The sequence below is a fragment of the Muntiacus reevesi genome, chromosome 2 (assembly GCF_963930625.1).
Source record: "Muntiacus reevesi chromosome 2, mMunRee1.1, whole genome shotgun sequence".
Taxonomy (NCBI): Eukaryota; Metazoa; Chordata; class Mammalia; order Artiodactyla; family Cervidae; genus Muntiacus; species Muntiacus reevesi.
In genome coordinates, this window is record NC_089250.1 from 189,275,829 (window position 1) to 189,303,270 (window position 27,442).

Sequence of the window (27,442 nt, forward strand, 5' to 3'; positions counted from 1 at the left end):
CCTGCCAGGCTCCTCAGTCCATAGGATTTCCCAAGCAAGAATACTGGAGTGGGTTGCCATTTCCTTCTCCAATATGTTATAGTTTTTTTTTTAAAGTAAACACACAGGCACACACACACCAAGCAATTCACATTTTGACAAACGAGAATCAGAGCACATATTTCCTTTAGTGAGGGCAAAGAAAAGTTTTTCTTCCCCGCAGAGCTGATGCCTGCCTAGAATTACATGGCCTGGACCCGGGGCGTGTTCCTGTCTGCGGTCCCATGCTCGGCCGCCCCCGGGGCCGCTGGAGAAGGACACAGTGCCGTCCTTTGTCTGGTTCTGCTTTCCAGCGGGGCAGGGCTCAGGCTGCGTTAGAAGATCCATTCAAACCTGTCTCAGGAGAAACGGGGCCCCGAGCTCTGAGGGCAGTGAGCCACCGGCCGGCGGCTCGGTCGGCCCGTCGCTGCTTCCCACGCACCCTGCCTCTTCTTCTAGAACCCGTGGGAAGCAGAGGCAACCATTCATTCTGCCGCGGGGAAAGGGGGAGACTCCTTCAAGGACACTCTGCTTTTCAGCCCAGCCCGAAAGAGGAGATTTCTCTCGGGGAAGAGATGAAAGGGCTTTCAAAGTGGAAAGAGAGGCATGGGAAAATGAACGTGCAGAAAAATCAATCAGTAAAGCCAGACAGGTCGGGGCTGGGTTCTAGAAAATTTTGAAAGTTCTATGGAGATGTTTGGGCCTTATTCTATAAGCTTGGACTGTCCAAAGGAACTTTCTGGAATGAGGGAAATGGTCTCTATCTGGACTCTCCATTACGGTCGCCAGCAACCACACAAGGCTGGCTGAACACTTGAAATGTGACCGAGGAACAGAATGGCTAAATTATATTTAAGTGATTTAAATTTAAAATAGAAAATGGGGGGTGGGGGTGGGCAGTGGCATTCCCTGGTGGGGCTCAGTGGTAAAGAATCAGCCTGCCAACGCAGGAGAAGCAGGAGAAACAGGTTCGATCGCTGATCTGGGAGGATCCCACATGCCTCGGAGCAATCAGGCCCGTGGGCCTCAACTGTTGAGCCTGCGCTCTAGAGTCTGAGAGCTGCAATTAGCGAAGCCCTCGCGCCTACAGCCTGTGCTGCACAAGAGAAGCCACTGCAATGAGAAGCCTGTGCCCGCCACGAAGAGTAGCCCTTGCTCGCCAGTTAGAGAAAGCCTGCACACAGCAACGAAGACCCAGCGCATTCAAGAGACTTAGCGTGCATGCTTTTTAAAGTTCATTTCACCTGTTTCTTTTTAATTTTCAACATGTGGTTGTGTTCATCGCTCTCAGTCATGTCTGACTCTTTGCCACCCAAGAGATTCTAGCCCGCCAGGCTCCTCTGTCCATGGAATTCTCCAGGCAAGAATACCGGAGTGCGTTGCCATTTCCTTCTCCAGGGGACCTTCCCAACCCAGGGATTGAACCCAGATCTCCCACACTGCAGGCAGATTCTTAAATGTGGCTACTAAACCACTTTGAATTGCCTACGTGACTCTCTTTCTGGTCCTATGGGACAGCGATGCTACAGAGCAATAGGAGCCACGGAAGGTTCTAGAAGAAAGGTTCACCCTGGACAGGGCAGAGGAAGCAGGTCTGTGGCGGAAACAAGAAGCACAGTTCAGAAGGCCCCTATGTGTGGGTGGTGGCTGGGGGTCTACAGTACAGGAGGAGTTAGCCAGAAGGACCACAGGGCATCTCTGCAAAAACGGGTTTAGGGTTTAAGACTGAGACAGACTGTGAAAAGCTGTCAAAGTTCTGTGTCAATTTCCTCTGCTACCCAGAAACTGAAGAAGAAGTAGGCGGGGAAGACGGCCACAGACCTCAGCCCCAGGACACCTCTCTACCAGGCTCACCTCTGAGGTCGGCTGTTGTCCCCTCCAGGCTGTCCCCCGCCAGCCGCACCTCGCAGCCCCCATCTGTGGACTGGGCTGGAGACCAGTCGGGAGGATACAGTGGCCTGGGGCTTCCAGGTAACTTACATCCGTGCTGACCGTCAAGGACTCACTGTCCCTTCCTGTCTCAGGAAAGGCAGCCCCGGAGCTCCCCGCGCCACTTATTATGAAAAATGAGTCATGTTTAAAACACCACAAGAGCAGAAAGCATTGCGGGTGTGGGGGTGGGGGGGGGGTCTAGAAAGTCTAAAACAGCACAGTCGGCCATGGTTTCAAGCAGAGTGCTTTGCGAGGGGAAGGGGCTTCCCTGATGACTCAAATGGTAAAGAATCTGCCCGCGATGCAGGAGACCTGGGTTCAATCCCTGGGTCAGGAAGATCCCCTGGAGAAGGAAATGGCAACCCACTCCAGTATTCTTGCCTGAAAAGCTCCATGGACGGCGAAGTCCAATGGGTTACAGTCTATGGGGTAGCAAAGAGTCAGACACGACTGAGCCATTACCTCTCAGAAACGGAAGAAACTCGGCTGGGAATTGTGAACTGTGCTGTTGAGGGAGAACATGTAGGAGTTAGGAAGCGGGGGGCAGGCAGAGTTCTTTCCAAGACATCTCAAGGAAGGAAGGCCCTGGGATTCTGTCCTGGAAATGAACACCCACCCACCCTTGCCCCCGTTTTATTATGCGTCGTCATCTTCCTTGTAGTCACGTCCTATTTTCTGGAACTTTAGGACACTGTCTCTTGGGAACATGGCTTTTGGATCAAACAGCCACATAAACACGCTCATAATTCTGAAAAGAACAAGAGCCAACAGCCTAGAATGGGGTGTGTGTGTGTGTGTGTTTTTAAGAAAAAACATAACCAGCTGCTTCAAAAGCTTTCTAAATAAATTCCACAGCCTGCTTTCTTCCCCAAGGCCCCAGGCCAGGAAATGCCACTTCAGTGAGTCCCCATTTTTTTTTGCCCCCCTCTCGCCATCCCCCATTTCTTTTTAATTTGATTTCCCCCAAGATCAGGAGGCCCACCGAGCCACCCACTTAACCACCCTTCCAGAATGGGTTCAACTGGCCTCCATCCGCTCCTCCTCTCCCGCACAATGTGAAACGTTTAAGGGCAGACGGACATACAGACACAGACATACACATGGGGACACTTGCAGACACCCTCCACTGCCTCCAGAGAACACTTTATATCGCTCCAGAGCACAACTCCATCGAAGACATGTGGGACAAACGGGAAACCACAGGAAAGCATCTCTGAGGTTAACAAAACAGCAAAGCCACAGTTCTGGCACAAAAAAAGCACAGCCTTGAGAATCCTTTGGTTGCTCACCAGGTGGCTAGGGTACAGGCCTCTGCAGAACTCAGGTTGCCATAGTTACGGGGAGCTTTGTGGGGGGAATAAAGGAACAAACAAGGGGTCTCCCTCCTCCGCCCCCAGTTGTTTAACTTTGTCGTTAAGCCCCTGAGAGTGGCTTTTCTCGACTGTCCATTTAAAAGGACACATTGAAGGGGACTCCACCCACCTTCCACCTGCCCCTGCAGGAATCAGGGAAATGTTAAGGGCTGGAGAGCTCTGTTCACACCATCTCAGAATGACTCTTTTATTTAGCTCCTTCCAAATCCAGAGAGAGGCATTTCAAACTCATTTTTTAAACATGGAAAATGTGACTGGGGCTGGCCTCCTGGGCACGCGACCCATATAGTCCCACAGGACCCTACAGGCACAAGGGCCTGCCAAGCTCAGCTGAATGTGGCCGCCATCCTGAAATGTCAAATACTTCTTGAACCAGGGGCCCTTCCTTTCCACTCTGCATTGGGGCCGAATGCTATGTAGCTGAATGTGACCACTGGTTATAAAAGGGAGGCATTTCTGAGGCACCAAGAGATGCATTCCTGGTGCAAAAAGAACCAGGCTTGACCTTGGAAATTGGCCCATGACCAGCTGCACCAACCTGGCCCCCATTTTCTCATCCACAAATATGTCCACTGGAAGTCTGGGGTCCCTAACTGAAAACATCCCTTGTTCTAAGTCTCGATGATTTGCTGGGTGGGTGAAAGTTACTCTCTTAAGTGGTCAGGGAGGGTTATACCGCTATTTATTCCTGGGCCTACAGAAATGAGTCTGGGAGTAGCTCATTCATTGAACCCAGTTCAGAGCAGGACTTTCCAATCTTGCTTTCATTACAGTTGCCTCTCCTCTTTTCCTCTTCCCCACCCCCAAGGAAAAAAAAATTATATTCAAATTCAATTAATTAATTTGAATATAATTTAATTTCCACCTAACAAGAGAAATTCAATACTAAGAAATAAGATTTGGTTGGGCAGGGTTGAGTTTTGGAGGGCCACACATCACTGTGATATCTAAGATTTTTTGGCCCCCTCTCCCCTCCCCTGAGACCTGATTTTTCCCCATGGGTCCTCACTGAGAACCCACTATTTGGAAAGAGGTATTAATATTTGAGTATCCCCAATCACCCACATTTATTCATTGAGTCCTTCTGACATGTGACCCCTCTTTTCTTGGTGTCATAAATGCAATTGTCCGAACGCATTCCTTTTACCGACCAAGTCCTAGGATCCTTGACAACTGCATGTTCTCCTCCAGGCAGGCCCAGCCCTCTCACAACTTCAATCTCATGAGCCACGAGGAAGGGAGGTAAATGCAGTGAGGGGGGATCAGCCTGGGGGACACTCCCTTCTGCTGTACGGGGGCCAAGCAGGGCTGGGCTGGCTGGCGTCCGCTTCCTCCTACACTGGTCACTCCTCTGGGTCTTGAATCTGCTGGATCCTCACCCCAGGAAGAAGGTAAAGGGTGCTCAGAGGTTGCAGATAAGCAGGCTTATTTTGGCATCTTTGAATACAGAGGTCCTACCTGGCTGAGCAGAATCTACTACTCATACCTCAACCACCCCAGACTCACAAATGCATTAAGATGAACCATAATGGGCTCTTAATTTACTGCAAGGGGCCCTGTAATTCACGCCTTTACCTGCCATCATCCCATCCCCACAACACTGAGTCAGGAATGAAAAATTACAATACCATCAACCTGTTTTACAAATGAAAAAACTAGGTACCATACAAGGTAACTCCCATAAGGTTATCAACTGATTTCTCAATGGAAACTCTACAAACCAGAAGTGAATGGCACGAAATATTAAAGTGATGAAAGAAAAGATTTTACAACCAAGAATACTCTACCCAGCAACTCTCGTTCAGAGTTGATGGAGAAATCAAAAACTTTACAGACAAGCAAAAGTTAAGAGAGTTTAGCACCAACAAACCAGCTTTGCAACAAATACTAAAGGAACTTCTCTAGGCAAGCAACACAAGAGAAGGAAAAAAAAACCTACAAAAAATAAACCCAAAACACTGGTAATATGGAAAATGGTAATAGGATCATACATATGGATTAAATGCACCAACCAAAAGAGACTGGTGGGATGGATACAAAACAAGACCCATATATATGCTGTCTAAAAGAGACCCACCGCAGACCTGGGGACACTTACAGATGAAAGGTAAGAGGATGGGAGAAGGTATTCCATGCAAATGGAAATCAGAAGAAAGTTGGACTAGCAATGCTCATTATCAGACAAAATAGACTTTAATACAAATGAAAAAACTGGGCACCCAGAGAGATTGAGCATCTTGTCCAAAGTCACACAGACGAAATGGCAGGGTTGGGATTAGAACCCATGCCCCTTGGACTCTGGAGCTCTTTAGAACTCACCAAAATACCTCCCAGGATGGGAGATCCAGACACAATCAGCAACTCATTTCACACAATTTAGCCCTCAAAGAAATGTGAAAGGAAAATCAATTGAACCCGAGGTGACAAGTCACCTCTTTTTTTCTCTACCTCCCTCATACTTCTGAAGATTAATTTCCAGACTTTCACACCACATACCCAAGACAAGATTCTAAAAAACACCTGCCAATTTATGGTCTCTGGGGCTTCCCAGGTGGCGCAGTTGGTAAAGAATCCACCGGTCAATGCAGGAGACGCTGGAGACATGGATTTGATCTCTGAGTGGGGAAGATCTCCTGGAGGAGGAAATGGCAACCCACTCCAGTATTCTTGCCTGGAAAAGCCCTCGGACAGAAGAGCCTGTGGGCTACAGTTCATAATGTCGCAGAGAGTCAGACATGACTTAAGTGACTAAACAACAGCAACAACAAATTAAGGACTCCCAACTAATTTCGTCACTGAGGACTTTCAATTCAAAATGATCTGCTTCTTTAAGGATGATCAGGGGTCCAGGAGTCACTGATCAGCCTACGGTAGATATCCACAGAGCAATTCCTGCTCTTTTTGGAGGAGGCAAGCAATGGGGATTCCCTGGTAGCTCAGCCTGTAAAGAATCCGCCTGCAATGCAGGAGACCTGGATTCGATCCCTGGGTTGGGAAGATACCCTGGAGAAGGGAAGGGCTACCCACTCTCAGTATTCTGGCGTGGAGAATTCCAAGGACTATACAGTCCATGGAGTCGCAAACAGTCAGACATGACTGAGCAACTTTCACTTTTGGGCTTCCTTGGTGACTCAGAGGTTAAGAATCCGCCTGCAATGCAGGAGACGCAGGTTCAATCCCTGGGTCAGGAATATCCTGTGGAGGAGGGAATGGAAACCCACTCCAGCATTTTTGCCTGGAGAATTCCATGAACAGAGAGGCCTGGCGGGCTATGACCCATAGGGTCACAGAGTTGGACATGACTGAAGAGACTTAGAGCAGCAGCAATGAAGAGGTGATCTCAGAATTCTGAGATGCTGTATCTGTTTAATTTTTATATTTTGGCCGTGCCATGAAGCATGTGGGATCTTAGTTCCCCAGCCAGGGATCGAACCCATACCACCTGCAGTGAGAGCATGGAGTCTTAACCACTGGGCCACCAGGAAAGTCCTGTGAGATTCCATATCTGTTTAAAAAAAAAAAACATGTGGAGCTGAAATACCTCTACCACCTGCTGCAGCTCCCAGGGAAGAAAAAGCAAACGCCACATCATCTGAGTCTCAGATTGCGCTTTTTAATATCCCTCTGGTGAAAGACAGGAGGAAAAAGCCCTCAAAATCCTGGAGAGAAGCCATGTCGACGGGCACAGCCATCTTCTCTCCTTGAGCTGCGATTAATGAATTGATCCTGAAACCTCAAGACGCAAGAAAAAAACTCCAAGTCACTTTCAGCACCAGATTTTTTCCTCAAAATACCTGGCCTAAACAGTCTTAGAATTTCCTGAAACACCCCAGTGGAGCTCACTCAAGCTCTGGGAGTCAACTTACTCTGCCTGTGACTGCACAGGGGCTCAGTGAAGGGCATGGGGGCCCAGCCTGGCAGTGTTTGCCTGGAATCCTAAATTCAGAAGCAGGGACTTGACTTCTAGGAAGCCTAGAGATGGCTGGCCAACCAGCTTGGTCACTGACGTGGCAGTTCCAAAACATCGCTGGGATGAACCTCAAAAACATGACTTCGAGAGAAGTCAGACTCGAAATCACTGTATGATTCCATCCATTTATACAAAATGTCCAGGACAGGTAAATCCAGAGAGAAAACCAACTAGTGGGGCAGGGGTTGGGGGAGCCGGGGGAGGAAACGGGGGTTCTTTTTAGGGTGATGAAAATGTTCTGGAACTGGAATAGTTGCACAGTGCTGGGAATGGACTGCATGCTGCTGAACTGTACACTTTCAGATGGTGAATTTTAACGTTTGGTGAACGTGAGGAACAACAGCAACAACTTTAAAAAAAAAAAGAAAAGAAAAGGCAGTGCTAGCAGAATTTCCTGGCGGTAAACTGGTTAGAACGCGGTGCTTCCAATGCAGGAGCATGGGTTCCATCCCTGATCAGAGAACTAAGATCCCACAAGCCATGAAGTAAAAACTAAAAAAAATATAAAAAGAAAGAAAAAAAGCAGTGCTAGAAATCTCTACAGTCTCCATATTACAAGCCAAGGCCTGTAATTTAAGCTCCAATTCACTGGCCTTAGTTCAGCCATCCAGTGGTTCATTTACCTAAAAGAGACCACTGGGGTCTTTCAGATAGCTGCCAACATGCCTCCCAGTTAAGGTGACCAAAGGTCCTGCATGGCCCAGGGGTTCTCAGGACAGGCTGAACCGCTACTCTGCACCCTGCCTCTCACTTCACCTCCCACCACAGATGCAAATCTTTGACGTGTCTGCAGCCTTGCTTGGATGGCCCCAAACGAGCCCAGAGCATTCTCTTTCCTCTTTGCCCCCTCCCACCACCCCCACCTCGCCAGTTTCCTTCCTTCCCCATGGGTCTGCAAATTCCTCTCACCCATCATACCCTTGCTCAGCTGTCACCTCCTGCAAGAGGTGATCTCTGGCCTTCCCAGGGAAGAACTAATTCCTCCCAAACCTCTCTACACGGTGCAGAAATCAGTGGTGCATGGTCTGAAGCCAGATGGCCTCTGGTCGGTCACCTTGAGTTCCCCAGAGCATGACTTTGGTGCCTCAGTTTTCCCATCTGTGAAATGGGCACACTCGCAGTTTCTTCCTCATGAGGCTCTTGGGAAGATTAAATGAATCCACTTGTGGCAAGGACCCAGGGCACCGAGAGACATGCATGCCCTTAGCAAGTGCTAGCTGTCATTACACATATTTATCTGCTTTACTTGTCACAGGGATTGAAATTTACTAACATCTGCATCCCCAGCACTCAGAACTAAGCTCAAAACATGATGGATGCTTCATAGGGTGACCCACTGTCCCAGTTCACCCAGGATGGAGCAGTTTCCCCGGATACAGGAGTTTTGGTACTTAAACTGGGAAAGTCCCAGGCAAACTCGATATTCCCACATATATTTGGAGATGATACCTATGCATAAGGACACCAAAATCCATCTTGGATGGCATCCAGATCTGGAAGTAAACATAAATGGGAGGAACTAAACCTTAAGAGCTTCAACTTAGAATCTAACCAAAATAAAGCTTTTTAAATAGAAAGATGTTAAAAGACTGATACTGGGAGAGAGTGAAGGCAAAAGAAGCGGGTGGCAGAGGATGAGATGTTTAGATAACATCACTGACTCAACGGACATGCATTTGCGCAAACTCCAAGAGATAGTGAAGGACAGGGGAGCCTGGTGGGCTGCAGTTCATGAGGTTGCAAAGAGTTGGACACAACTTAGTGACTGAACAACAACAGAAAGGCAGATGTTACTAACAACAGACCTCAGTAACAGATGGCCCTCCCAGTTCAGTTCAAGGTAGCCGTGAGGATCTGGCCAAAGCATCAGCAAATATGCTCCAGAACTAGAATCGCTTAATTGGTCTGGAATCCTTTGTTTCCTCCAGAGTTCTTTGGAGAGGGTGATATTTCTTCTCAACAGGGCACCCTGGGATGTCAAGGTGCAAGATCAAGATGTGGGCAGAAAGAACTTGAAAAGGGAAGTGTGCAAACACCAACAAGATAAAAACAGAAAGAAAAAAAAAAAGCCAAACCCTCCAAACTTCAAGATTAGTTGATTTTTTTTCTCTTCAATGTTAAGTTTCATCTTGGGTCTCTGGTGAAGGGGTGCACATGGATTCTGCCAACAACCACTCCCAGGTCTGGTTGGGATTTCAGAAGAGAGTGAGGAGGGGGTGCTTCCCTCGGCTCCACCATCCATTCAAGATCTGGACTCTGAGCAGGCGCCTTGCTGCCACCAGCTGAAACTCAGTAATACCTGTCACTCCACATTCATCACCTGGTCCTTGGTGTGCCTCCGAAGCCACTTAATCTAACCCAGATGGTGCGTCATGCATTCTCCAGAAATGACAGTCTTTTTTCATGGGTGTCAAGAAAATTCAGAGACTCTAACGACCTTCTACCCTGAGACACCATAAACGTCAGCAACTGCTGCTGACATGCATGGACAGGAAGAGGGGGGACAGAGTTCACACTGCTGCAGGCACCTCCACCCTCAATGCTTGTTTATAACCAGCAAGGATGGGAGGGGGGAGCTGGGCAGAAACCAGGGGCTGTAAGGAGCCTTGGGTGATTTTTTCCTTCCTAACTCCAATCCTTTCTGGTGAAACGACCGACAGGGAAGCAGGGTCCAAAAACAAAGGAGAGAGAAGACAGAGAGGTAACGCCTGATGCTGAGTAAATTCTCCCTGGGCAATTGCACAAGACACGCGGGCTTGACCGCCGACTCCGATCAGGAGCTGACCTGGTGGAGATGCATGGCCACTGAGCTCAGAGATGTTAGAGGTGGATGTCTCTGACCAGTACCTGATACCATCGCCTGTGGGGTTTTCAGAAACACCTGCATGGGTCCTGTTATTTACAAGCATGGCCAGGCACCACCCATCTTTAAGAGGTCAGAGGGGATGATATGGACCACAACCTGCATACCCAACAATGATTTAGGGAAAAGAGAAGACACGGAAGAATGTGAGCAGGTGCGGCACATAGAGGGGAACAGAAAGGGCCCAAAGAAAATTAAGACCACAGGACTTTTTTTTTTTTTTTTTGATGATAGGATTTTTAAGACAAGTTGAATATGTAAGAGCAAAAACCTGGAGGGCTTCCCTGGTGGCTCGGTGGTAAAGAATTCACCTCCCAAATGCAGGAGACACAGATCCGATCCCTGGTCCGGGAAGATCCCTTGTGCAGAACAACTAAACCCGCGTGCCGCAACTACCGAGCCTGTGTCTAGAGTCTGGGAGCCACAACTACTGCGCCCATGCCCCTAGAGCCCGCGCCCTGCAACAGGAGAGGCCGCCGCAGCGAGAAGCCTGCACACCCCAACTGGAGTAGCCCCTGCTCCCCACAATGAGAGAAAAGCCCGAGGAGCAAACGAAGACCCAGCATAGCCAAAAAAAAAAAAATAAAAGAAAGAAGAGTACAACCTCGGTTCAAAACCCAGCTCTGTCACTTCTAGACTGTGTGAACCTGTTTCATTTCTCCATGCCTCGGTCTCTTCATCAGGAAAATGGAATTATAATCAGACCTGCACCTCCGCAGGGTTGCAAGTAGATGTGCTCAGAACACTGGGCACTTGTGTCACTACGAAGGCATTAGATCTAACTACTTACAGGGAAGCGGAATCCAGTCCAGGGCGGGGGGAAGGGGCTTTGCCCACAGTGACACAGACCTGCAGAAGGCAGAACACAGATCCCTTCACACCACACTCGCCCCTTCTCAGGCCACTACCTTCACGCCTTTACTTGTTTGTCCAAACTGCCTACAGTCTGATCCTCCCACCCTCACCCGCAATGGGGAGACAGAATAACACCCTGTAAAGCTGTCCACAGCCTCATCACAGAATGCTCATTCTGGTGGCTCAGACAACAAAGAATCCATCTGCAATGCAGGAGACCTGGGTTCAGTGCCTGGGTCGGGAAGATTCCCTGGAGGAGGGAATGGCTACCCCCTCCAATATTCTGGCCTGGAGAATCCCATGGACAGAGGAGTCTGCTGGGCTACAGTCCATGGGGTCCCAGAGCTGGATACGACCTAGCAACTCATACTTTCACTTTCAATTCCCAGAATATGTGGTTCTTTTTTTTTTTTAATACTTATTTTTATCTTTTAAAGGTTTTTTTAAAATTTGGACTTTTTTTTTAAGTTTCTACTTACTTTGATACAATATATTGTTCAGTCACATAAGTCATGTCTGACTCTTTGCAATCCCATGCCTGCAGCATGCCAGGCTTCCCTGACCTTCACCATCTCCCAGAGCTTGCTCAAACTCACATCCATTGAGTCGGGGACGCCATCCAACATAGTTTCTGTTTTATGTTTTGGGTTTTGGCCTGGAGGCATGTGGAATCTTAGCTCTCCAACCGGGGATCAAACCTGCACCCCCTGAATTGAAAGACGAAGTCTTAACCACAGGACCGCCAGGGAAATTCCAGAACATGTTGCTTTAAATGGCAAAAGGGACTTTGCAGCTGTGATGAGGTTAAGGCCCTTGAGAGGAGGAGATGATTCAGGTGGCCCCAAGACAACCACAGTGGTCCTTAGAAGAGGGGAGGCAGGAGGGCCTCAAAGAGAGAAGAGGCCCTATTGGCTTTGAAACTGGCTCAGGGAGCCATGGACCAAGATACATAGGTGGTTGCTAGTTGGTTTATCCAGTAGTCATGTACAGATGAGCGAGTTGGACCATAAAGGCTGAGAACAGAAGAATTGAGGCTTTTGAACTGCAGTACTAGAGGATACTCTTGAGAGTCCCTTGGACAGAAGATCAAACCAGTCAGTCCTAAAGGAAATCAACCCTGAATATTGACTGGAAGGACTGATGCTGAAGCTGATGCTCCAACACTTTGGCCACATGATGCAAAGAGCCAGCTCATTGGAAAAGACCCTGATGCGGGCAAAGATTGAAGGTGGGAGGAGAAGCAGGCGACAGAGGATGAGATGGTTGGATGGCATCACCGACTCAATGGACATGAATTTGAGAAAATTCTGGGTGATAGTGAAGGACAAGTGAGCCTGGTGGGCTGCAGTCCACGGGGTCCTAAAGAGTCAGACACGACTGAGCAACCGAACAACAAAACAAAGAAGGTAGAAAGGGCCAGGAAACGGATTCTCTTTCACCGAGAGCCTCCTGGAGAGCAGCGCCTAGAGTCTCCCCCAGCGACACACATTGTGGACTCCTGACCTCCAGACTCTATGATGATAAACGTGTTATTTCAGCTACTAGGCTTGTAATCTCTTACAGTAGGCAGAGCAAACAAACCTGCCCACTCCTAGCTGGGTTGCCCAATTCTTACCAGCCCTGCAGGCTCCCAAGGGGTCTCTCCCACTCCCACAACAGTGCCCCCACCAGAGACCTGAGCCCCTCAACCTCCCACCCTAGCCCCCAGGCATCTGTCCACCCACCCTCAGCTCAGAAGGAACCCTTCTCCGGGCTCAACCTCCACTTAAAGCCCACGAGAGTGGCCACCCCACCACGCCCTGCCACATCCCAGGGACGCTGCTCCAGCAATGACCCCTTCTTCCAGCCCTGCCCTCTCAGCTGGCTCCTCTCCTGATCTCAGGCTTGCTTGTACTTGTGCTCAGTGTGTCTGATTTTTCTGCGACCCCATGGACTGTAGTCCACCAGGCTCCTCTGTCCATGGAATTCTCCAGGCAAGAATACTGGAGTGGGTTGCCATGCCCTCCTCCAGGGGATCTTCCCGACCCAGGGATCAAACTCATGTCTCCGGCGTCTCCTGCATTGGCAGGCAGGTTCTTTAACACAAATACCACCTGGGAAACCCCTCCTAATCTCTAAGTTTGTTCAAATTGTTCCTCGATAAAAAGTAAACACAGGGCTTCCCTGGCGGCTCGGTGGTAAAGAATCCACCTGCCGATGCAGGAGACACAGGTTCCATCCCGGAACCAGGGAGATCCCACCTGCCATGGAGCAAATAAGCCCGTGCGCCCCAACTACCGATCCTGTGCTCTGGAGTCCGGGAGCCACAACTGATGAAGCCCTGCACCCTAAACAGGGCCTGGGCTCCTCAACAAGAGAAGCCACTGCAATGAGAAGCCTGCGCACAACTAGAGTGTAGCCCCCGCTCCCCGAAACTAGACGAAGCCCGAGCAGAAACGAAGACCCGGCCCAGCCATAAATAAATAAATATTTTAAATAAGAAAGGTGAAAACAAAAGCCCCCTCTACCCCAGCCTGCATCCTCAGCCCCCCTGACTACGAGCTTCTCTTCCACATCCTCAGATTCACCCCAGACCACCAATCTCCTTCCTCCCTCGGCCATGACCCCTCCAAGCCCACTTCCCCTTTCCTGTCCTCCTCTCCCAAGGCTGCTGGCACCTTCTCTGGAAGGACTTCCTCACTAGCCTGGCCTTGCACCTCCCTCTTCTTCCGGGTCAGCCCTTCCATGGAAGGACCCCAGGGACTTGGGGGTCTGCGCACAACCCCGAGAGTCTCTTTAACTCCTCAACCCCACATCTGCCATCTTCACCTTTAGCAAAGAGCAAACTGTTTGAACAGAGAGCTGGCCTCTCCCCCAGGCCTGGTGGGGAGGTAGACTGAGTTTCACACAATGGAAGCACCTACCAAAATTTAACACGCAGGAGTCCTTTAACCCAGCGATTCCTCCTCAGGTATATGCATCGGAGCTGACGCCACGCATTGAGGCAGTGACAGACGCTGAGCACACAGGGGTACCCACTGCCCTGTTGCTAGGAACCACTTAATTGTCCACCAGCAGAGAACTGCGTAGACCAGTCACGCTCCATCCACACAGGGGAATGACATGCGACCATCAAGGCTGAACGGGGAACTTCACGTGTGGGAACACAGATATCCCTGCAATGTTAACAGACCACTGCGTGAAAAAAGCCCAAATGGTGTTTATCGTCTCAGGCCATCACAGGTGTACAAGGAAGGATACACACATTTCCTTATAAAATACGCATGAAATGTCTCCAAATGGATACGCAAGGAAGTGATACAGTAACCGGAAATTCTCTGGCAGTGCAGAGGTTAGGACTCAGCGCTTTCACCGAACCACCCAAAGGTGGGGGAGGAAAAAAAGAAACAGACAACAGTGGCTGCCTGTAAAAGGAGGACGGAGGTACACTGAGGAATGTAGCGGGATGAATGCTTTTCACTCTTAGACTCGGTCTTTTGTATACTGAACCATAGCAATACTACATAGTCAAAAAATTAAGAAATTATTTAAGTTAAATATAATTATAACATAATAAATTTGTAGTTCTATGATCTATTCTCTAGAATTGGTATTAATTATAACATAGTTATAATTAAATGCTTTACAATTAAATTAAATTTAAAATATAATAGACTTTTTTTTTTTAAATAGGGACGAAGAGCCCTTTCTGCAAACCCCATATCTGCTCTTCCCAGGTTGGTTTCTCACATCCTCCCACTTCTGGGTGAAATGACATCATCAGTTCCTGGTCCCATGACTGGTGTTTCATGCCCATCAGCTGGCCTTCGGCCCCTCCCTAAGGGGTTGCAGACAGATTTTCAAGTTACTGATTACTTCTCTTTGGTCAGAAGACATGAACACCACCACTTGCTCTATCTCAGTCCCAATCTGTACTGACAACATCCTATCTGCACTGACAACATCCTATCTGCCACAGTAAAACTCTGCTCTTTTCGTTTTGCACTGTGGTCTATTTTTCATGCAGGAAGTTCTAAAGGCTGAGGGTGGATGTGGGATTGTGAGCTGGGTGGCAGGGGCCCTCCCTCATGGGCCTTAAGGAGCCCCTTTGAGGAGGGAAAGTGAACCAGCCTGGGAAGACATGGAAGCAAAGGGGAAACAGCCCAGATTCTAAGGCAAGCGGAAGGTCTAAGAGAAGGATGCAGGCAAGGGAAACAGGAGGGGGATGCAGAGGCAGGCACACCTGTGTTCCATGGGGAAGTGACAGAGGTTGGCCAGGAGGGTGGGGCCAGGTTACAGGGGCCTTTTCGCCATCAAGAGCCCGGCCCTGGGACTTCCTGGCAGTCCAACGGTTAGGTGAAGTTACTCAGTCGTGTCTGACTCTCTGCGACCCCATGAACACCAGGCTCCTCCGTCCATGGGATTCTCCAGGCAAGAATACTGGAGTGGGTTGCCATTTCCTTCTCCAGGGAATCTTCCCAACCCAGGGATAGAACCCAGGTCTCCCGCATTGTAGACAGACGCTTTACCGTCTGAGCCTCTAGGGAAGTCCAACAGTTAAGACCCCGCAATTTCACTGCAGGGGATGTGGGTTCAATCCCTGGTCAGGGAACTAAGATCCCCCACATGTTGCACAAACAAAATAAAACAAACAAAAAAAGCCTGGTCCAGGGGAGGTGGGGATGGGGCCGGATCTTTCAGGGAGGGAACCCCGCCCCGCAAGCAGGTTCTGTTTCATTAACCAGCAGCCCAAAAGCGACTTGAAAAACCCCCTCCAAGTTTTCAACTCCTGCCAAGGATAATTCAGATTCTAAAAATAAGCCTCAAAACCTAGAATATCAGGAGAAAGCAGCCACAGCAAAAGCCACCCAACAAGTCCTCGTCAGTATAAACACACATCAAAGGCCCAACTTCCCATAGCCAAGGGCTTCTCTCCCCAGATCACAGAATCAACAGGACAAAAACTCCAGGCTCATAACTCCTGGTATTGCTATCGTCTGACCAAGGCCCTTTTTTCAATATCCCTCCCCCAAAAGTCTCTTAATCATTTTCTAAAATGATCCCCTGTTTCTCTCTGCCTCCTTAAGAGTCTGCCAAAAAAAAAAAAAAAAAGAGAGAGCTAGAAAAACGCTCACCTCGGAGTCTTGTGGTCCTGTGACACCCCAGGCTGCGGACAGCCCCCATCCCGTCCCCCCATTTGCTGTTTCAAGGCTTCTGAGGGCGCCCCGTGGGTAAGAACTCTGTGTAAAGTAAGAGCTACTAGCTTCCCTGGAAGCCTCCCATAAGGAAAGTCAACAAGCTGGGCATTTGTCTTGATGATAACTATCTGCGTTACTTGGGAGGCTCCTATTTGCTTATTTCCTCAATTCTGGCCATATTCCAGATGACTGTGGGTTTTATAACTGTCATGTCTTTGAGAATTATAAAAGCGTTTCCTTCAGCAAGACTTCAGGTGAGGACAGGGTGGTAAACATTAACCTCCTGCAGTCTTTTCAGCCTTCCCCTGGCCTATCCATAACAATCCCAGCCCTGGATGATGTACGCCTTCCTCATACGTCCTAATTGCTTCCTGTCTGCAAATTAGATTCTGTTTCCCTAACTGGCCCGCATCACACCCCTCTGGGGAAGGGCTGTGATCCTTGTTTCTCTGGATTCTCCCTCCACAGAGCTTTGGGGAAAGTGACGCACAGACTACCTCCTAGCCAGAGATTTCATGTGCATAGATGGCATATATGTCCCATATGTGATGCGGCAATCTATAGCGTAAGCTCAAAGAGCTTATTGGCAGGGCGTAGTTTTTCCAGTCTGACATACAGCACTGTATAAGTTTGGGGGCTTCCCAGGCAGCTAAGGTGGTAAAGAATCCACCTGGTAAGAGATGGGAAGATCTCTGGAGAAGGAAGCAGCCACACACCCTAGTACTCTTGCCTGGGAAATCCCATAGACAGAGAAGCCTGCTGGGCTACAGTCCCTGGGGTCACAGAGTCGGACACCAACTTAGCAACTGAACAACAACTGTGTAAGCTTTAGGTGTACAACGTAACGATTTCCCTTACACACATCATGAAATGATCACAAGCAGTTTACTGGACAGCCATCCTCTTGTAGTCTCAACACTAAAGAAACAGAAAAAAATTCTTTGCATGAGAACTCTGATTTACTCTCTTAATAAGTTTCATGAATAATGTATAGTATGTTCATTATCTTTATTATGAATTTACATTCTGATTACTTACTTAGAGAACTAGAGAAGTGTGTATTTTTATGTTTTTTGCTTTTTTAAACTTTTTATTTTATGTTGGAGCATAGCTGATTGACAATATTGTGACAGCTTCAGGTGGGCAGCAAAGGAATTCAGCCACACAGATGCATGTACCCCTTCTTCCCCAGGCTCCCCCGCCATCCAGGCCACCACGTAACATTCAGCAGAGGAGTGTGTATTTTTTAAATAGAGAAGAAAAGACAAATTTCCTTAAAGAATTCCAAATGACAGGTGTAGAAGCGCCCTCCCTCTAAGTGAAAGTGAAAGTGAAGTCTCTCCTGTCGTGTCCAACTCTTTGTGACCCCAAGGGCTGTAGCCTACCAGGCTCCTCCGTCCATGGGATTTTCCAGACCAGAGTACTGGAGTGGGTTGCCATTTCTCCAGGGGATCTTCCTGACCCAGGGATCGAATCCTGGTCTCCTGCATTGCAGGCAGATTCTTTTTTTTTTTTTTTTTAAATTTTATTAGTTGGAGGCCAATTACTTCACAACATTTCAGTGGGCTTTGTCATACATTGACACGAATCAGCCATTGAGTTACACGTATTCCCCATCCCGATCCCCCCTCCCACCTCCCTCTCCACCCGACTCCTCTGGGTCCTCCCAGTGCACCAGGCCCGAGCACTCGTCTCATGCATCCCACCTGGGCTAGTGATCTGATTCACCATAGATAATATACATGCTGTTCTTTTGAAACATCCCACCCTCACCTTCTCCCACGGAGTTCAAAAGTCTGTTCTGTACTTCTGTGTTTCTTTTTCTGTTTTGCATATAGGGTTATCGTTACCATCTATCTAAATTCCGTATATATGTGTTAGTATGCTGTAATGTTCTTTATCTTTCTGGCTTACTTCACTCTGTATAATGGGCTCCAGTTTCGTCCATCTCATTAGAACTGATTCAAATGAATTCTTTTTAACGGCTGAGTAATATTCCATGGTGTATATGTACCACAGCTTCCTTATCCATTCATCTTGCAGGCAGATTCTTTACCGTTTGAGCTACAGGGAAGTCTCTTCTCCCTCTAAGAGGTAGAACTTAATCTTGACCCTTCATCTCCTGGATGAGGCCTTCTGTGATAGCTCAGCTGGTAAAGAATCTGCCTGCAATGCAGGAGACACCGGTTCGATTCCTGGGTCGGGAAGATCTGCTGGAGAAGGGGAAGGCTACCCACTCCAGTATTCTTGGGCTTCCCTGGTGGCTCAGCTGGTAAAGAATCCGCCTACAATGCGGGAGACCTGGGTTTGATCCCTGGGTTGGGAAGATCCCCTGGAGAAGGGAAAGGGTAGAGGTCTATGAAAAGAGAAAAAGAGGAACTCTGCTACGGGGAAACCTGTCAAACACCACCAGCGATGTCATCTGAGTATCATGTTGTACCCCCTGATGTGACGTGAAGTGAAGAGCCCCTTCATCTCGGTGGCCTTCTCCCCCCAAACCGGTAACCCCAGTAGAATCACAAGACAAACATCAGACCAACCCAATGTGAGGGAAATTCTACAAAATCTTTGCCCATTACTGCCTAGAAACAGCCATGAAAAACAAGGGAAGATTGAGAAACCAGAGGAGACAGGAGGAGACTTAGTGATGGTGTGATTAAATGTAGTGTGGTCCCCTGGATAAGGTCTGGGAACAGAAAAAGGGACATTAGCAGAAACTTCAAACAATGTCTGGAGGGTGAGCAACAGTGAGGTGCCAGAGCTAGTTTCCTAGTTTCACAAACGTCCTGCGGTGATGATGTAAGATGTTCACAGATGAGGGAAGACATTCACAGCGGGGAAACTAGGTGAGGGTGGATGAAAAACTCCTTGCACTAACTGCTACGTTCTGGCAAATCTAAAATTAAACTATCAGATGGAGGTTTCCCTGGTGGCTCAATGGCTAAGACTCCCGAGAGGGCCCAAGGTCAGGGCACTAGATCCCACATGCAATAACCAAGATCCCGCAGAGCCAAATAAATAAATATTAAAAAAAAAGAAAAACCTTTAAGATGAACTGGAGCAGGGCAGGCCTTACTCAAAAGCATACAAGTTCAGTTTTTAAAGACAAAACAGGGCTTCCGGAGTAATCCAGTGGTTAAGAATCTGAAGGCCAGTGCTAGGGGACGCAGGTTCAATACCTGGTCCGGGTAGATCCCACGTTCCTCAGGACAACTACGTTCTTACGCCACAACTACAGAGGCCTGCATGCCTGCCTAGAGCCCACGCTCCACAGCAAGAGACGCCGCCGCAATGAGAAGCCCACGGACGCAACTAAAGAGTAGCTCCCGCTGGCTGCAACTAGAGAAAAGTCTGCCCAGCAACGAATACCCAGCGCAGCCAAAAACAATAAATGAGTCTTTTTTTTAATTAAAAAAAAAAAAAATCTAGCTGCCATCATAAAGAAGTTTAAGGTTTAATTTACTTTTTTTTTTAAAAAAAAAGAAAGTTTCCTTTTTTTTCCCCTCAAGTATTTTGGTTAAATGGGAAGGATTAAGTGGAGACTGGGTGATGATCAGGGTTTCTAGTATTTCTCTCTGACCGATTACCAGATAGGTACACAGGTAGATAGACGACTACCAACTACCAGATAGATACACAGGTAGGTAGGCAAACAGATAGATACATAGATACCCCCATTTTAAGTGAATAAGCCTTAAAGTTTAATGAATCTCCTTCCAGCTTTTGCACACTGATACCTGGCCACAAATAGGTGATAAACTCTACATATATATCTCACCATAAATAGGTTAAGTGGCCACAGGTAGGTGATAAACTCTTCTAAAAATAAACTGTCTATAGAACAGTTTTCTGGATTTAGGTATTAGATCAACACACAAAAGGGCAAGGCCTTCAGAGAGAAGATAAAGCAGCTTTTTCACCACCAACTTAATCTCTAAAATCAGTTCTTTCAGGAAGAGAAAGAGGAAGATTATTCAATTCCATTCCCTGCCCCCACAGTCCAGGCCCCAGAAAAGAATCTTGCTTGGAGAGAATACAAGCATTAGAGAAATGACCCCAGGGAAAAAGACATTCCTGCGCAAAAAAGGACACACACACATGCAAATCGTCGGGCCCCCTAAGAAAATAGCCTAGTTTGTACACAAGGTGGAGAACCAGCCGAGGAGGTCAAAGAGAGCTGGTCTTTCACAGTCTCTGGAGAAAACTATTCTCCACAATCTATTAGGAGGAAGAATTTAGACAAAAAGGGAAACTGGGATCTCCAACTCTCTTCGGGAGAGGAAGTGAGAAATTACACTAAGGTTCTTAGGCCAGTGAACCCCAAATAAATTCAGTCTACCTCCATTAAAAATACAGGAGCTCACAGGCAAAGATTTCAGAGACGTGTTTTCACAGTCCATCTTCCGAATTCAGTTTCTTTCACCAGGCAAAGATATAGTGACCACAATCTGAGAGTCAGGTTCAAATATGGCTTAAGTACAAATTACAGTGATTTGTGGAATGGAAAATGCTTTCACTGGGGAGCTGGGCTGCGCCCCCAGAATCAAAGGGAAACAATCCCCCCCTGGATTCCTGGTGAAACCACATCCCCAGTTTCCACATGAATGACGGTTTCTGATGAAACAGCACAATGAGAACATTAATAGGACTGCATCAAGAGACAAAATTATACGTACCCTGATTACAACTTCATAAAAAAACAGGCACCGTGACAAGAAGCCGCCAAATAAAGAAAACTGATGCTAGCTGTTTCATTCACAGGCTGAGATTATACCGGATACTCTTCGTTATCTTTCATGCTTTCTGTTATATTGTTATTTTTTACATAACTTTAAAAAATACCAATGCAGCCTTTCTGAATAATCTCCCTGGACTCAAGGATAGGGTGAGTCAATGCTAAGCTCTTACATTTACACCAGGAACATTGTCAATTCTAATATTCCATGAGAGGAAATTCCCTGGCAGTCCAGTGGTCAGGATTTCCTCCTTGATTTCACTGCAGGGTGCATGGGTTAGATCTTCCAAAATAAATAAATTTTTTAAAGAAGAAAAGAAAAAACCCCCATGAGCTAAGTAGCTTAAATTCGTCACCATTATTTTCCCTGACATTAACACTCACAAAGAAGAAAGTGCCTCTGACTTTTCAGATCTTGGTGAATTAACTTCCTACCTACTAGGTAAACAGGGAATTGCCGCTGAGACACCCGTGATATTTACTTTCTTCTGTCCAGGCCCTAAGTCTTATGAAAGTACACATAGTTCTTCTACAGAAATAATCTGCAGTCAAAAGACAACTTCACTGGCTACAAAAGTGTTATCCCAAACGCCCGGAGCTCCAGTGCAGGTGCAAATAAGATGAAATTGTGAGGACTCAAACAACCCCGATCAGTAAACACCAGTTCAGAACCGGGCATGGTTGGGGACCAACCAACCAACCATGGGGAACAGACACCAAAGACAGGGACGCAGGTACTGAAGTACAGCAGAGTCAAGGAAGGCTATTTGCTTGGTGATGCGGACCACCTTGCCCAAAGAGCTATTTTCATTGCAGTAAAAGCACAGATAGAAGACAGGTCACAGTGTCAAGACTCTAGGACTTCAAGTCATGGAACTCATTTTTTTCCACCATCACTGTAGCTGGGGTGGATTCATTTTCAGTGGGAGAATTTTAAGTCCTTGATGGGCATACTCCCATTCTCAGAATGGCACCATAGCGCTGCCAGTCATGGGTAAAAGCAAGGAAGCATGCCCTGTCTATCTCCTTGAAAATGAACTTGGGCTGGAAATGCCTTCTGGTTCCTTTGCCCTCAGGGGCTTCCCTTTTACTGTCCTCAACTATGGGCTAGCCTGCACCTCCTCCAAAGCTTTGCTGAGCCTCTTCTGCTCATTTGGAATACATGTACCTTCTGTGACGTGTATACTCAGGTCTCTGCTTTTCTATGAAATTTTCCCTGACTCATAGCCCACTCCTTTCCATTTCTTTCCAATCCTTTCAGAGTCAAGGGCATGGCTGAGCACTGACTATCCACCTGTGTTTTTTTCCATTTTCCACCTGCAGCATAAACCCCCTCAGAACCTAGAACCATTTCTTCTGTGTCCTTTACAAGACTAGAATCGCATTCTATTTCCCCACAACCATCCAGTAAAAGTGACTAAAGGAACAAAAGAAAGTTTACTCACCAGATAGTGAAATGACTTCAATCTAGTATTTAGAGACTTAAGAAATTGATCCTCTATCTCAGATCAATCACTGAGACACTTAATACACAAAAACATTTCAATGAGGGTACTTTCACAAATGTGAATAAAAGCATCTATTATTCATGCCTTCAAGTAACAGGAAAGAGGGAAGATGGGCCCCTCCCATCGTAGATCTACAAAAGATGTTTCTTGGAGAGTCTGGGGAACCTTTAAACCCCAGTGCCAGGACTGGTTGAGAGGTAAGCCAGAAGCAGCATGGGTGTTATTCTATCCAGGTAGAGTAAGTCACCTGCTTACAGGCCTCCGAGTCAACTTCAATAAAACCAAACACGCTGGTGGAGTCCCCAATACCAGCTCAAGCTGGACAGGGCGTCCAGGTGAGTCTCATTGTAAGAGTCAATCAGAGATGGGGGGCGGGGGGGTTGGTGTTAAGAAGATAAGGGAGGCAGTCAAGCTCACAGTAATGCAAACCACATCTTTTCCTTAAAAGAGCCCCAGAGGAACTGCAGGGCCAACCTGCGTTCCAGACAGCCCTTGAACTAGCACCAGCTCACCCAGCCAAGGGTTTATTCCCCTTGGGAAGATGGGTGGGCAAGTCTTACCCTGATGCGCTAAGATGGGAAGGCCCTGTGCCTTCCAGAAACTGGATTTCCCAGCCACCAAAGCTCAGTCCCACATGCAGTGACATCAGCCGCACTTATCCGAAGCACAAGAGCCACCAGAGAAGCAATCGAAGACCGGCTGGCCTGACCCCTGGAATGCACAGCCGGTCCAGAGTACCCAGTGTCCCCATCACCTCCTCTCCTGACCTCGATGAAGGGTTTCTGGCACAACAGTGACCCCACTGCCCAGATCACAGTGAGCTGGAAACCGAAGAGAAAGAGGCCACCTGCCTAGCTGGGCGTGGAGGGCCAATGTCCACCTCCACGGCCTGTGCCACTGGCATGTATCTGGCAGCGGCAGTGGACGGGGTCCCGGCCCACCCCTGCGCTCACAGGGTGCCTACCCTACTCGCCCCCCGCCCCACGCCGCGCGAGGGGTCTAGCCAGGGCCCTGGCTCCGTCTGCTCTGGGTCCCGAATTTTCATCTCTCGGGGGCTCCCTAGACCCGCCGGTGTCCGCCGAGAGTGGTCCTGAATACTGTGGGGAACTTGGAGGGGAAAAACAGATATCGTGAACCCCAGAAATCGAATTTCTGGGACCGGCGTCGGAAATCTGTTGGGCTTTTTTTGTTTGGTTGGTTTTGTTTCTGAATCGCCGATAATCGGCGATAATGAGTGTGGAAACTTGAACTTTAAGAGAGCAGCCACCAGAGCGACTTTCTTGAAAAGCCTCGGGGTGTCCTCTCCCGGGGAGGAGGCCCCCGCGAGCAACACTGGGCGCACTTTCAGGTGGGGGCGGGACGACCCCACCGCGCGCGATCCGCGGGCGATCGGCTCACTTCGGGGAGCAGAAACGGGGCCCAGCCTGGACTGCGGCGGGAACAAGAACCAAGGGACTGGAAGCCCGGCCTCGCCAGCCCCGCGCGGAAGATCGCAGCGGGACTCCGGCGCCCTCTAACCACCTCGAACCCCGGGGACCCGCCAGGGTTCCGGGACACCGCCACCACTCCCGCGGAGTCCGGGGCGGGTGCTCGCTCCGCACGGACCCCTCTCTCCACCCACCACCCGCTCGAAGCTCCACGGATCAACGCCCCGGTCGCTGTCCCCTCCCCATCTGCGACCCCAGCCCGCGCCACCGCCGCCCGCCAGCGCGCACCTCACTCACCGCCGCGCGCGCCGCCAGTTGAGCCGGGAGGTCTGAGCAGACGGAGCTGGCTGGCGGACTGGCTGGAAGGCGGCGGGGAGGGGCGCCCGAAGGCGGGGGGCGGGGCGCTCCGGCTCCCTCTTCCGGCTTGACCCCGCCTTTACGCGCCGCCTGGACCAGATCCTCGCCACGCGCGGGGGGCTGCCTCCCCCAAGCTAGAAACCCCACCAGGGACCTGCGACCCTCTGGCTTCTGCCCTTCCCCTCCACCTCTCCGATCTCCCGCTACCCTCGGAACACCCCCTGGCGACACCCCCAGACCCCGCTCACTCCCTGGAACCCCAGTTTCAGCCCAGACACCACTCTCCCCAGGGAGAGTGTCTCCCCTTTCGGGTTCTGCTCCCCGCCACGTGCCCGCACAACCTTGAACTCCCCTCCTGATTTCCATTCCCTCTCTGCTCTCCCCTGCTCCCCTGGGTCCCCATCTTCCGCATTTGTTCTTCCCGGTTCTCAGATAATGCTGATCACCTCCAGATCCCTTGCGAAGGCATCCAGCGCTCCCTGCCCTCCGGCAGTCGGCCCTTTTCTCCCCAAACCTCAATTCTGTGCATTCAGATGCATCCAAGCAACCCAAGAAAACCGTGTGCCTTTGGGCATGTGCCCACTTTCTCTGGTCTCAGTCTCCTGTCTGTAAAATGGGCATAACAGTACCTGTCTCATAAGATCTACAGGGGTTTAGCTGAACCAATGCAGGCAAAGCGTTTGGCACAGATTGTGTTAAAGCAAACCTGTCCTAGCTGCTAACTGTTGGGTTGGCCAAGAAGTTCATTCAGGTTTTCCATAAGAGGAAACAGACAATCCTGGATGAACTTTTTGGTCAACCCAATACTTTGTATGCCCCCAGGGTGTCCCGTGGCCCCTAGGGACTTTCTTAATCACTGAAAGCTCTGGAAATCAGTAACTACTATTTCAACATCCATCAACTCACTGCACCTCAACATATGCTGCATCTATGATAAGAGCCTCTATTATCCTGCTACAGTAGTAATAGCAGCCCTGATCCTGCTAGCAAGGCCACCTGGAAAGGCATTTCAGGGCTTTGATGATGTTGGTATGACTTTGAGGTGGAAAACCCTCTATCCATGGGATTCTCTAGGCAAGAATACTGGAGTGGGTTGCCATTCCCTTCTCCAATGGATCTTCCTGACCCAGGGATTGAACCCAGGTCGCCTACATTGCAGGCAGATTCTTTACCATTTGAGCCATCAGAGAACCCCAAATACAGAGTCCTGGAGAACGGGCAGAACCCTATTGTGGCTACCTAAAGAATGCTACCTGGGCAGAGAGCCTAAGAGCCCCCTGTGGATTCACAGACCTGGATCCCAGGACTCTTCTGGAGGTAGAACCTCTCCCCACCCCCCAGCTTCACACTGAGACCCAGGTAGAGAGTGACTGTCCGAGGCCTTACAGCAAACTGTTCCCCTTCTTCCCTGCCCAAAAGTCTCACCGTCTTTCACCAAGTGAACCCAGATACTAGCAGCCATGGACATAATACTCAGTTAAAAGAGGGTAATTCAAAGTCCTTCCCAGCATGAGAAATTGCCAGGTAGAATGTTATTAGTGATGCCAATCTTTTCTTGTTTTAAAACTCTAGAGGAAAACAAAACATATACGCATTAAAAAAAAAAAAAAAACTATAGAGGGACTTCCCGGCAGCCCAGTGGTCGGGACTCTGCGCTTAACAATGCTGGGGGCGCAGGTTCAATTCCTTTGTCAGGGGACTAGGGATCCCACAAAAAAAAAAAGCAAGAATAAACAAACAGATATAAACCCACACATATGTGGGCAATGGGTTTTTGAGAAAGGTACTGAGATCATTTCATGGTAAGAGAGTCTTTAAGGCAAGTGGTGCTGGAGCAACTGCATATTCACACTCAAGAGAGTGAAGCTGGATCCCTACCTCACACCGTATCAAAAAATGAATTCACGATAGAGAAACTATAAAACTCTTAGAAGGAAAAAAAAGTGTAAATCCTGTGATCTTGGATTAGGCGATGGTCTGTTAAATATGACATCAGAAGCTTAAGCAACAGAAAGAAAAAAGATAAATTTAACTTCATCAAAATTGAAAAGTTTTTGTGCATGAAAGGACACTATTGGCATACTTTGTGTTTATAAGGGTTCAGCTTCAGATCACCACAATAAAGTGAATATTGCAATAAAGCGACACACAAATGTTTTAGCTTCCCAGTGAATATTAAATATATATTAACACTGTACTATAGTCAATTGTGTCTAATAGCATTGTCTTTTAAAAAGTACATACCTTAATTTTTAAAATACTTTATTGCTAAAAATTGCTAACCATCATCTGAGTCTTCAGAGAATCTTAGTAGTAATAACAAAGATCACAGATCACCATAACAAATATAATAGTCATGAAAAAGTTTGAAAGATTTAAGGAATTACCAAAATGTAACAGATAGACAGAAAGTAAGCAAATATTGTTGAGAAAATGACTTCAGTAGACTTGCTTAGCAAAGTTGACACAAACCTTAAATTTCTAAAAAAAAACAAAACTTGCCATATCTGCAAAGTGCAATAAAGTATTTGCACTTTATTTATAAAGCAAACCAGCATAAAACAAGGCATGCCTGTATCAAGAGAATGAAAAGACAATCCACAGAATGGGAGAAAATATTTCCAAATCACTTAATCAGGACCTAGTATCCAGATTTTATAAAGTGCTCTTACAAATCAACAACAAAAAGACATCAACTCAGTTTTTTAACTAGGCATTGGGATGGTGGAAGAGTTCTGGAGAAATGCAAAACTATGAATAGGCAGAACACAGAGAAATTTTAGGGCAGTGAAAATACTCTATATGATATTATGATGGATGAGTACATGTGTGCTCAGTCGCTTAGTTGTGTCTGACTTTCTGTGGATATATGTCATTATATTTGTGGATATTTGTGGATATCTGTGGATACATGTTATTGTATTTGTGGATATTTGTAGATATATGTCATTATATTTGTCAATATTTGTGGATATATGTCATTATATTTGTCCAAACCCTTAGAGAGCAGGACATGGCAACCCACTCCAGTATCCTAGCCTGGAAAACTCCATGGATGGAGGAGCCTGGCAGGCTACAGTCCATGGGGTCACAGAGTCAGACACGACTGAGTGACTTCACATAGAGTATACCACAGCAAGAAGGAACACTGGGGGTCCCTGGTGACTCAGTGGTAAAGAATCCACCAGCCAGTGCAGGAGACACAGTTTCAATCCCTGGTCTGGGAA

The 27,442-nt window shown here is 48.1% G+C and overlaps 1 protein-coding gene across 3 annotated transcripts in view; it reads right to left on the reverse strand.

Annotated features, from left to right (window-relative positions):
• The window catches only part of LITAF (lipopolysaccharide induced TNF factor), a 34,594-nt gene extending 10,367 nt beyond the window's left edge, over window positions 1-24,227 (reverse strand). The window contains exon 1 of one of the 3 annotated variants that reach the window (XM_065924337.1): window positions 24,147-24,227. The gene's annotated coding sequence lies outside the window, so the exon portion shown is untranslated. Of the gene's footprint in view, window positions 1-6,864; window positions 6,991-24,146 lie in introns of those variants that run through there. The other 2 variants (XM_065924335.1, XM_065924338.1) reach the window with 2 other exon arrangements.
• Between the last annotated feature and the right edge of the window lie 3,215 nt (window positions 24,228-27,442).